Raw genomic sequence first — 12,051 nt, forward strand, 5'->3', positions numbered from 1 at the left:
AGCTTCTTATACATCTTTAAAGAACAGCATTCTGGAACAAGAAAGGAGCCAGTGGGAACCAGATAAGGAAGTGGGAGAGTCAGAGAAGAGGAAGTCTGGCAAGAACAACCTCCTGGAGCAGAACGGGGGCTGCCTACATCACTGGGTACCAGATAAAGCTAAAGTTAGATGATGTGTTCACCCTCGTCCCACAAGGAAGATGGGACACGAGCTCTTCTTCTGCAGTTTATTCAGGACCCTTTTTAACAATCTTCTGACCCTGGGGAGCCCCTGCCCACAGGCTAAATACTTCATCAGCGGCTGACCTCAGGAATGCCACATGGCAAATATCTATAGGCACACATATGCAGAAACCAAGCCAGGTCATCAGCCCAAGCCAAATAAGGCACAGAGAGTCCCGCCATCAGGCCGGGTGAAGGCAGAAACCAGCACCATCTTTATGGCATGGCACCGTGTGGCTCTCCACAGTTCCCCCTTTTTTGTTTTTGAACGAAACAGGTGAGAGTAGAGGTCTGATCTCAGGAAGAACAACAGACATTGTACTAGCCCTTCCAAGGTATCTCTACCCAGGCAGTGCCAGACCCATCCAGTACCGATTTTTTCTGAGGTGGGAGAGATTGGATAAGTTGGGGAAAAGGACGGTACTAACCCGCATCTATCAGACTTGCTCTCCTTGAGGATGCGAGCAGCTGAAAGCATACCTCAAGTGCAGTGCTTAGCCTCGCAAGGCTTGATGGCTGCCAGCCGTGCCTGGGGGGACTGACCAGCCTCAAAGGCAGTAAGGGCTTGGATAATCATGGCTGCATTCCATTTCTGTGTAGCCCTAATCTTGCAAATAAACCACAGGCAGATAGAGGAGGCTAACACCATGAGTATTGCCAAGGATCCTAAACCCGCCCACTACCTCAAGTGATCCACCGCTGATGTAATCCACGAAGTCAGTCCTGTAGCCAGAGATAGGTCCATCCTCGTGGAACTAACATGGACTATTGCGAATCTCAACTCCCTCAGGGTTTCTTCGAATTGCAAGCTCCAATTCTGTAATAAGAACTGTGACAGGGTTTTGGAAATATATGCTGCACAGGTAAAATTATGATACTGTATAGAAGTAATGCACAGGCCAGTCATTTTCCATTCACATCCTAGCTGCGCCAGCTGCCAGAGGGTATCCACTTGTTCCTGTACTAGGTCAATTCTCTGATTGACCAGCATCAAACTTCCCTTTATTTGAGAATTGATGGAAGCTTGCACGTCCAGGGCAGTAGCCACATTGGAGGATAGGTTATTCAAGGTCTCTGCAGTTTGTATGGAACTGGACAAGGCAAGAGCTGAGGCAGTGGCGGTGGCGCCAATGGCTGCTACAGTAACAGCGGCAACAATGGCTGCCATGACACCAAAATCTCTTTTTAGTCTAAATAGTTGTAGACTGCTAGGAGCCTCGACTGGCACTGGCACATAACGAGGCATTCGAGTAATAATGGCAACCTGATAAAGTGTGGCATTCCAGCATAAGGTATAAAAACATGTTTGAGGAGTGCATTGTAGCTCTCCCTTAAAAAAAACACTACTATTACTGACTAACCACAAGAATGGGGGTCAGACACACACCGGGGTAGGTGTGAAAACAGTCCTGCTCATTTCCTGATAAGTAACCTGGTCCGTCTGCCAAGAAAACCTACCAGGTGAACTTCCTGATCTTAACATATCAGATAGACTTCTTTTCCAGTCAAATCTTAAAACTCCTTTACCCAGGCTACCTCCGCCCAGCATGGCCAGGGGGGACAAATCTGTGCAGCTCCCATTAATGCCACACAGAAGCCACAAATCAAAAGGATTAACACTACTCTTATCTAGACCCCCAGCAGTAAAATTGGGGCCAGGATAGGTTGCATTAAATTCTACACTAATATATGGGGAAAAGGAAAAATAATTATGTATAACCCATGTGGCTTTTCTACTCTGACAACCTGTCCATGGAAGTGGGCCACTTTCTTCCATGGCTCCCTGGCAAAAGGGGGCCCAACGTGGTTGAGCAGGAGGGCAAGTATGGCCCTCCCGGCTGGGCCACCAGCCTGATAGGACAGATGCATTAGCCTTCATTTCATGGCTAGTGCCCCAATATGCTTCTTTCATCCATGCAGTGGATTGATTATAAATTTTAATGCAATCACTTGTATCTGATAAATTTCTAACCATGTGAAATCACAGACTGCCCTGTAGTTTTAGACTTCTATTACTTTCTATACTACTAGATTGGCTATCATAGGGTAAGTAAGCCATTCCCAAGCTTCTATCGGTGTTAAAAAAGCGAGGGAACACTTGTGCATTGTACATCACTAGCATCAGTTTTGGGAATACCAATAGGATCCTCCATCTCGGCTCTGCTGTCCCTGATGTCACTGTTACCATTATCATTGTGAGCCTCAGGAAGGTCTTCATGGCGAACCTTCTGCAACAGGCGCTCGGGCACCCACACTAGATCTTGCTGGTCCTGAGGAAAAACACAAACAGAACCTCGTGCCCATGTCAGCACGGGATCAGGTCCTTGCCCGGAGCCTGTCAGGATATCCTTCCATTTCACCATGCCCTTAGATGGACCATGTAAGTCCTGATGTCTGTCCACTGCCGAGCGGCCATGAACATCCAAATTTAAAAAATTAAGAGTACAAAGAGCTAATGATATTCTTTCTTTAGGGGTCCGGCCTTGGCCTATTCCCCCTTTTTGTTTTTGTAGACATTCTTTTAAGGTGCGGTGGGCATGCTCTACAATGCCTTGTCCTTGAAGATTATAAGGTAGTCCATGGGAGACCTGCACCTCCATCTGTTTGCAGAAACTAATGAAAGTTTGGGCCGTATATGCTGGTCCATTGTCAGTTTTAAGCTGGCATGGTTTTCCCCATGCAGCCCAGGCTTCCAAGCAATGTACGACAACATTGCGAGCTTTTTCTCCACTCAGAGGTGTAGCATGTATGACACCTGAACAGGTGTCCACTGACACATGTGCATATTTTAACGTTCCAAATTCAGAGATATGCGTAACATCCATCTGCCAAAGTTTAAGAAGCAACAACCTTCTAGGGTTGACTCCAATGCTAGGAGGATGATGATGGATAATACATTGAGGGCAGTCCAAAACCACTTGTCGAGCGTCCGCTCTAGACAAGTGGAATTTTTGTTGCAGGGTTTTTGAATTGACATGAAAGGTTTGGTGAAACTGTCGAGCCTGTTCCAGAGCTGTACTTAGGAAAGCATACTCCACTCTGGTCCATCGGTCCACAATATCATTACCCTTACTCAATGGCCCCAGTAACCCCGTATGCGCTCTGATGTGTTGGATGAAGAACAGTTGTTTTCTTTGCCATATCAACTGTTGAACATTATGCAGCAGACTGTGTACAGTATTGCTTAACTTTATGGCCCCTGCAACCTCCAGTACCTTTACAGCATTTACCACATAGGCAGAGTCAGAGATCAAATTAAATGCAAATGGACAAGCTGTAAAGACCTCTGCAACTATACTCAACTCCACGATCTGAGGAGATCCTGGTGAATATTGACACAGCACTGGTTCTTGTCCTTCTACCATGTAGGCTCCACAGCCTGTTTTTGAACCATCTGTAAATATAGTCGGAGCTCCTTTAATGGGGCTGGCAACAGTTATTTATGGAAAAATCACGGGATGCTCTTTAAAAAAGGACAATAATGGATGCTTGGGATAATGATTATCAAATTCCCCTGGAAAACTGCATTGCAAGATGGCCCAGTCATCAATAGTACCGCATAGGATCTTAAGCTGGTGGCTAGAATAAGGCACTATAATAGTGCTTGGGGGGGTCTCCAAAATGTTGCACACATTGCTGGACACCATTTAGGACGAGCACTGCAACAGCTGTAGGATAATGTTCTATAGATTTTGCAGGTGAAATCTTAGGATATATCCACAACAGTGGCCCTTCCTGCCACAGCAAACCTGTAGGTTGATAGGCAGTGGCAAAAATACATAGCAAAATAGGCTGATACTCTTTCCTTCGCACTAAAAATGCTTCCTACAACTTCTTCTCAACCTTCTGCAAAATTTTCCTAGCCTCGGGAGTTAAATGCCTAGGGGAATCAAGTGCCGAATCACCTATCAGAATGTTATATAGGGGCTTTATCTCTTAATTAGGAAGTTTTATATAATTTCGTATCCAATTAATATCCCCTAGCAATTTCTGAAAATCATTCAGGGTTCTTAAGTTATCTTTCCTCAATTCAATTTTCTGAGGGAATATTTTAGTGGGATCAATTCCTGCCCCCAAATAATCAACTATGCTTTCCTTTTGAACCTTTTCAGGGGCTATAAACAATCCTTTCCTCTCCAATAACTTAACCAAATCTCCATAAGCTAGATGTAACGTTTGTTCATTTTTAGCTGTCAGCAAAATGTCGTCTATGTAGTGGACACACCTCAAACCTGGGAACTTTCTCCTTAATGGAGTAATGGCCTCGCTTACATAGAGCTGACACATGGGTAGGACTATTGGCCATGCCCTGTGGCAGAACCACCCACTCAAACCTTTGATCAGGTTCCTCATGATTACGTGATGGGATGGTAAAAGCAAACCTTTCACTCTCCTTAGCACACAGGGGAATGGAGAAAAAACAATTTTTTATATCTATTGCTATTATAGGCCAGGAGGCTGGCAAAGATGATAAAAGCAGCAACCCTCACTGTACTGAGCCCATGATCTGCATTTGCTGATTAATAGCACGCAGATCATGCAGCAACCTCCTTTTCCCTGATTTAAGGATATCTGCAGATGCAAACTTGTGAATGTAACCATTTTCCTCCCCTCTAGAGAACTACAGGCCACTGTCAGCCATCTCCAGCTCAGATGTGCCCTGCTTCCAACACACACAAGGCTGGCAGGCTTCCTGTCAGCCACAGCTAGCCCCTGGCTTTCTCCCACTGTTTACAGATGTAGTTCTTGTGCACAGGTGCCACGCTGGTACCCTAGGCCTGTCCCCAACCCAGTGGAGGTGGGGCTGCAGGCCCAGAGCTGGCAGTGGAAACTGACAGAGCTAATGACAGATGTCTTACCAGGTAGGGTCATCGGGAAACACACAACACTAACAGTCCTTGGATTCTCCCATGGCGTCCTTCCCTGTGGCTTCAGTTCTGTGGCAAGACCACGCTCCATGCCACAGGTGATGGATGCTTCATAATCCTGCTTCTACTCTTAGCTTTAGGACAGAAGCTCTACCAGAGAGACAAGCTTAAAGATCAAAAGTGATTTAAACATTTTACCTCAGAGTAATTTTTTTTTCTAAAAAAAAAAAAAAGGATTCAGGTTTCTATTTACTACTCTAGCTTACTTCTCTGCACTGTCCTATTAGGACCCCTGTCACTCTGAAGTCGGGGGCAGTGAAGTACTACTGCCCCGCTCACTATGAGCCAAGCTAGTATGCTAGTGTCCTGACCTGAGGCCATATCCCTGGACAAAATGATCTCCCTGCACCAGAGGGTGGAGCAAGCTGGGTAATTGGTGCAGCTTCAAGATAAGGCGGGGGAGGGGCTGGCTGAGTAGGTGGAGTAGCCTGTGCAGCTTCAAGATAAGCTGGAGGAACTGAGAGTGTCTTAATGACGGCCTCCGATCCACTGTTTGCTGCCAACAGGGGTTTCTCCTTCTCCTTTTTCTTTTCCTTCTTCCTCACAGTAGTTCTCTCTAGCTGTTTTACTAGGGCATGTAACTCTCCTTCTGAGTCTGTGTACTCTGAGTTCTCAAAATCCTTAAGATTAGGATATAATGGCTCTCTTTTCTCCCCTCCCTTCTCACTTGCAGCCTTCTATGATCTCTGCTCCTGCAACATTTCTAAAACCGTTTGTCCCTCTTCTATGGCTTTGCTGCATTGTTCATCCCCAAATCAGCTTCTCTGTAGCTTCCAAATGGGTTTCACTCCCTTTTTCAAGGTACCCTGTTCATATGCAAAATCTAGGTCCCTGCCAAGCTTGTCCCAGCAGGGCACCGTGAGGTTACCTGTCACCGCGAACCACGGAGCTACGGTGTCGCATTCATTCAAAAACCTCATCAAAGTGGATTTATTCACCTTTAATTTTCTTGATAAAAGCAGCTCTTGAAGAGCCAAAAAATTGGGTGCGACTGAGAAGCGCCCATAATTAAATTCCATCCAAAAGTATACTTTTGACCCGCCATGATTTTCCACTTTCAACTCGCCTGCGGATGGATTCCCCCAACTTCCGATGGATTCCGCCAGCTTTCGCTTTCAGTTCGCTAATCCGTGAACTTTTTCGCTCTCTCTTTGTCTTCAGAGAAGAGCAAAATAGCTGCGCTTCGCGGACGTTATTGTCCCAACTTACCTTGGGAACTTTAATTGTTCCTTCCTGGAAACTTTATCGCCTCTTTTACCGAGGACTTTGACTTTATTGTCCCATGTAGCCTGGGAACTTACCGGTGCACGACCCTGACTGCTTGAAGTTCTGAGCTTCGGATTTCCCCGCTCGGGCCACCACTTGACGCGTTCACCTTCATCCCACAAGGAAGATGGGACACGAGCTCTTCTTCTGCAGTTTATTCAGGACCCTTCTTAACAATCTTCTGACCCCGGGGAGCCCCTGCCCACAGACTAAATACTTCATCGGCGGCTGACCTCAGGAATGCCACATGGCAAATACCTATAGGCACACATATGCAGAAACCAAGCCAGGTCATCAGCCCAAGCCAAATAAGGCACAGAGAGTCCCGCCATCAGGCCGGGTGAAGGCGGAAACCAGCGCCATCTTTAAGGTGCGGCACCGTGCGGCTCTCCACAGTTAGATGCTAAGGGCAAGAAAGATTGTTCAGCAGTTAAGATCATGGACTCTCTCGAAAAACCAAAAAAAAAAAAAAAAAAATCATGGACTCTGGAGCAGGCATGGTATCTCACTCTTCAACACCAAGATGCAGGCAGCACAGACAAGCAGACCTCTGTAAATTGGGTCAGTGTGGTCTGTATAGTAAGCTCTAGGCCAACCAGGAATCCAAAGTGAGGCTCTGTCTAAATATAAAGAGAGCAAGTACTCATCTTGCCGAGGATTCTGGTTTGGTTCCCAGGACATGTCTTGAGCAGTTTACAACTACCCATAACTCCATCTCCAAGGAATCCAGTGCTTTCTTCTAGCATCCAAAGGCACTGCACTCACACCTATCTACACACACACACACCACCATAATTAAAATTAAACCTTGCCAGGCAATAGTGGTGCAAGCCTCTAATCCCAACACTTGGGAATTAGAGGCAGGCAGATCTTTGTGAGTTTAAGTACAGCCTGGTCTACAGAGCAAGTTCCAGGACAGCCAGTACTACACAGAGAAACTCTGCCTCAAAACAAACAAACAAAAAAGTTGCAGAATCCTTGCACAGCTTGAGAGACTTGACATGGCCATATCCACATCAACAGTTAGATGTCACACAACCCTCTGGAGACTTTGTAACTTCCCTGAGTCATTATTTTGTTGCCCCCTTCTCTAGTCTGATGGCCTAGAGAATGATGGTTAGCCTCCATAGCCTTTGCATAACAAAGTCCGCTTGAGCAGCACAGACCTGATTAAATGCTCTCCAGACCTGATTGAAATGTTCCCGTTTAGCTGAAGTTAAGTGTTCTGACATCAGTGTGACCATACCAAGGGCTGTTGGCACACTCATTTTTACTGACTGTAGGCATTTAGATTTTGCTCAAACATTTGAATCTTGAATCATGGAGGCTGAAGGAAGGGGGGAAGGTTCTTAGAGGAAGCTTGCTGGCTGCTAAGGCAGCATTATCTTGCAGAGGAGCAAGAGGAAGAGGTTGAGGGAGGAACACTCTTCTTTCTTGGTCCTTTAATGACTAAAGCAATATCTTCAAAGGTAGGATATGTTTTGCCAAGTGAAGAAAGAACAACAGGAAGTTCAAGTGTCAGCAAGCTCTATCTGCTTCTCTATTGTCCTGAGATGAACTGGCTTATTGTGGCTTCCACTGGGCTGAACAGAAGCTGTGCACACCAGCACTCCAGGCCACCACCACCACTGTGGACCTCCTAACTGAGAATGGACACAGGACCACTGCTTCCAGGTCTGATACTGGGCTGTTCCTTCTCTGGGGAATCTTAGCAAAAAGAGAGATTTGGGAACACAAAGTGTTCTAAAATTTGTCACTGTGGGAAACTGAAGTGATTAGGTAGACAGAAAGGAAATCAAAGAACGATTGAGGGTCAGGAGTGCTTAGAGACAGACTGAGTGAAATGCGTTGACTGGGGCCATCTTGGAACTTGTTTGATGTGTCTAGTTCACGCACTGAAGCATATTGTTAAGAACTCTAGAGGACAGGACACAGTTTTTATATTTTGATCATTATTACATTCTGAGGCCTAGATCAAAGCCTGGCTCATTCTAAGTGACTTGTCAATACTTGCTGACTGAATGTATATGTCAATGGCTTAATATAGGTAAATAAAACAGGGGCCAATTTTAAAGGAACAGTCTTTCGAATACTTAGCAACCAGTGGATGTTATGAATCCTACTTTAAGACTTCCTTGAGTCCTTCTTGTCTCCTCTTCAAGGATGTGGCTTGTAGCTCAGTTGGTAGACTGCTTGTCTAGCATATATAAAACCTTGGCTTCGATCTCCAACAAGCGTATAAACCAAGCATGACAGTGCGTGTGTATAGTCCCAGCACGTAGGAGGTAAAGACAGTAGCACAGGGATTCAGGCTCATCCTTGACTTCATAGTGAGGGAAAACAATAGTTTCATTCTCTCATCAGACAAATAAGGAAAGTTCTCTAGTTTGTGGGCTTCAGAAATAAGCTGAGCATTTCAACTATGTTCCATGAAGAAATTATAGTTTGAATTCACAGGTGAGAGAGATCACAGTATTTTCTCCTGAGGATTGTAAACTACTGTATCTTGAAGGGTCAGAGATACTCAACTATGTAATATGTGCACTCAAGAGGTCTGCTTTGCTTTGATAACACTGGGCCTGGCAAGATGGCTCATGGGGTAAAATGCTTGCTGAGCAAGCACAAGGACCACAGTTCGGATCCCTACAGAAAACCAGATACTTGCTAGCTAGTAGGTCCAGATGAAATGGCGTGCTCCAGACTCAGTGACAGAGCCAGCCTTGAAAAATAAGGTAGACCTTTCACGAACCCACACACTCTGAGGCATCTGAGTGAAAAGTGTAGCACCATGGCCTCTGTGTTGTCCTACGAAAGCCTTGTACACACCGTGGCCAGAGCCGTGGGAAGTGTGACTGCCATGACAGTGTTCTTTCCCTTGGATACTGCCAGACTTCAGCTTCAGGTCTATGAGAAAAGAAAGTCCAAAACGACACATGCAGTGCTCCTGGAGATAATTAAGGAAGAAGGCCTCCTGGCCCCATACCGAGGATGGTTTCCAGTTATTTCCAGTCCCTGCTGCTCCAATTTTGTCTATTTTTACACTTTTAATAACCTCAAAGCAGTGTGGGTCAAAGGTCAACGTTCTTCTCCAGGAAAAGATCTGGTGGTTGGATTTGTCGCAGGAGTGACTCTGGGTGGTAAACAACAGACTGAAGCTGCAGGGGACAAAATTTCAGAATGAAGACATTATACCAACAAAGGCAATATTGATGCATTCCACCAGATTGTTCGAGATGAAGGGATCTTGGCTCTGTGGAATGGCACTTTCCCCTCCTTGCTGTTGGTCTTCAACCCTGCCATCTAGTTCATGTTCTATGAAGGCTTAAAATGGCAGCTTTTAAAGAAGCGGATGAAGCTCTCTTCTCTGGATGTGTTCATCATCGGTGCAATAGCCAAAGCAATTGCCACCACAGTCACCTATCGCATGCAGATGGTACAGTCAATTCTGAGGTTTGGACTAAACCAGAAAACAGGACACTGCGGAGTCTTTGGAATGTTCTCTCTCTTCTTCACCAATGAGTCAAGCGCTTTGGAATAATGGGACTCTACAAAGGGCTCGAAGCCAAGCTGCTGCAGACAGTCCTCACAGCCGCCCTCATGTTCCTTGTGTACGAGACACTGACAGCTGCTACCTTCACCATAATGGACCTGAAGAGCACACATAAGTACTGAGGCCCGCCCACAGGACAGTGTGGAGGTGCAGGTGCTGCACAGAGAGAAGAGGCACAGTTCTCCTTTCCCGACAGTTCCATCCACCTCATAGACATTCCTGTTATTGGCTGTAAAAACATCAAAGGAAAAAAAAGTATACTGCACACATGCAGTATACTTAATAGAGAAAATGCACTCCAGTCTCACCTTTGTTATTGGGATATTTTCTTCTTTACCTTCAGGATTGTGGATCATTTTGAGTCTCCCACACAAGAAACCAGTCTCTCTGCCCAAAAGACAGCAAAGCATGACGTTCAAGGCAGGCTGTGTGGGATGGCTTCAGCAGTCACTGGGCAACTGCCCATAGCCACACTGGTTTGAGCTTCCTCTGAGCTCAACGTGGGAAAGGCACTATCATCTGGAGCCAGGCTGTGCCGAATGACAGCCATCTGTTCTCCACATGCCCTTTCCGTTGGCACAAATGAAACAATCACCCCACAGGAAACCTATTAATAATCCTTCTAAGACACTCAGCTCCACTCCTCCCCGGAACAGTAACCCTATGGTAGCCATTCTTTGGGTATCAAGAATGGATCAGCAAGCGTGTATCTTGGAAGGACTAAAAGTGTTTGTGAGATTATAACAAGAAAAACCCTCCTGGGTCGTTTTCTGAAGCTTTCACCTCCCATCTGTCTGTAATCGGATTACTCAGATAATTCACAGGGATTGGGGGGCAATCACTTATATGAGGCCCTGGATTAAGGAACTATATTTTGACCACAGTAATCCTGGTTCAAAATACTGTAGGATTTGCTATAATCCTGTTATTTATACTCATAAAGTGTTTCCTTATCTTTAGAGATAATCCAATATCTAAGTATTAGGGATTTGGAAATGGTGAATATAAAGAATAAGTTAAGCCCTCTCCTTCAGCAAGCATCGTTCTGACAGCTTGGCTGCGGAGTACCAATGGTGGCGTGGAAGGCAATTTACATTCACCCAGGGGCAACCCTGTGACTTCTTCATTTTCTTCCCTATTTGCAAGGAGCTTGTGCATGTGTATATAATATATATATATAAAAAATAACACATATATACATATATTCATATATATTATATACATATATACATATATATACAGGAGTTAGCAGACTTCTGTAGAACTTGAATTATAATAACTTTTCTGAGACAAAGAATACTGTCCACCAAAAATAAATTTTAAGACAAGAGATTTTTTTATGAATTAATTAATTGGTTAGTTAATTAATTGAGGAAGAGTATCAGTATATAGTCTCAGATGGCCTAGAACTCACTCTATAGACCAGTCTGGTCTCTAACTCACAGGGATCCACCTGCCTCTGCCTCCTGAGTGCTGGGACTAAAAGTCTGTGCCAGCATTCGCAGCATGCCCTGCCTTGGTTTTAGGATTCTAACAAAGTCTGAGTCTTGGCTATATCTACTTTCTGTTGTTATCGTTATGTTTATTTATTCTGTGTTTATATGTGTGGGTGCACATGTATATGTCAATGCTCACATGTGTGGAGGCCAGAGGCCGGCCTTAGGGGTTGTTCCTTAGGGACCACCCACTTGTATTGAAACAGGCTTCTCCCCTTCGGCCTGGAATTCACTGATTAAGCTAGGCTGTGTGGTCTGCAAGCCCTGGGGACCCACCTGTCCCCACCTTGCCAGCACTGAGATTCCAAGTCTATGTCACCACCCTGTGCTTCTTGACATGAGTTTGGAGTTGAACTTGGGTCCTCAAGATTATGCCATATGTAGTGAGCTATCTTTTCAGCCTTTTTATTTGTTTCCTTGTCTCTGTAATGGTTCTCACTATGTTGTCCAAGTGGGTCTTAAACATCTGGGATCTCTGTCTCAGTGTCACAGTGGGTGGGAGGAAGGGCATTGTGCCACTGTGCCTAGCCCATACTCACTGCTTTAGCACCTCGTTTCTGCTAAAGATTTGTTTTGCTGAAACACATAGT

At 45.2% G+C, this 12,051-nt stretch overlaps 1 pseudogene; it reads left to right on the forward strand.

The window, feature by feature from the left end:
• The first annotated feature begins 9,203 nt into the window (after positions 1-9,203).
• On the forward strand, positions 9,204-10,087 carry LOC114619338 (annotated as a pseudogene).
• The last annotated feature ends 1,964 nt before the right edge of the window (positions 10,088-12,051 follow it).

Source organism: Grammomys surdaster, unplaced genomic scaffold, assembly GCF_004785775.1.
Source record: "Grammomys surdaster isolate TR1022 unplaced genomic scaffold, NIH_TR_1.0 149, whole genome shotgun sequence".
Classification (NCBI taxonomy): Eukaryota; Metazoa; Chordata; class Mammalia; order Rodentia; family Muridae; genus Grammomys; species Grammomys surdaster.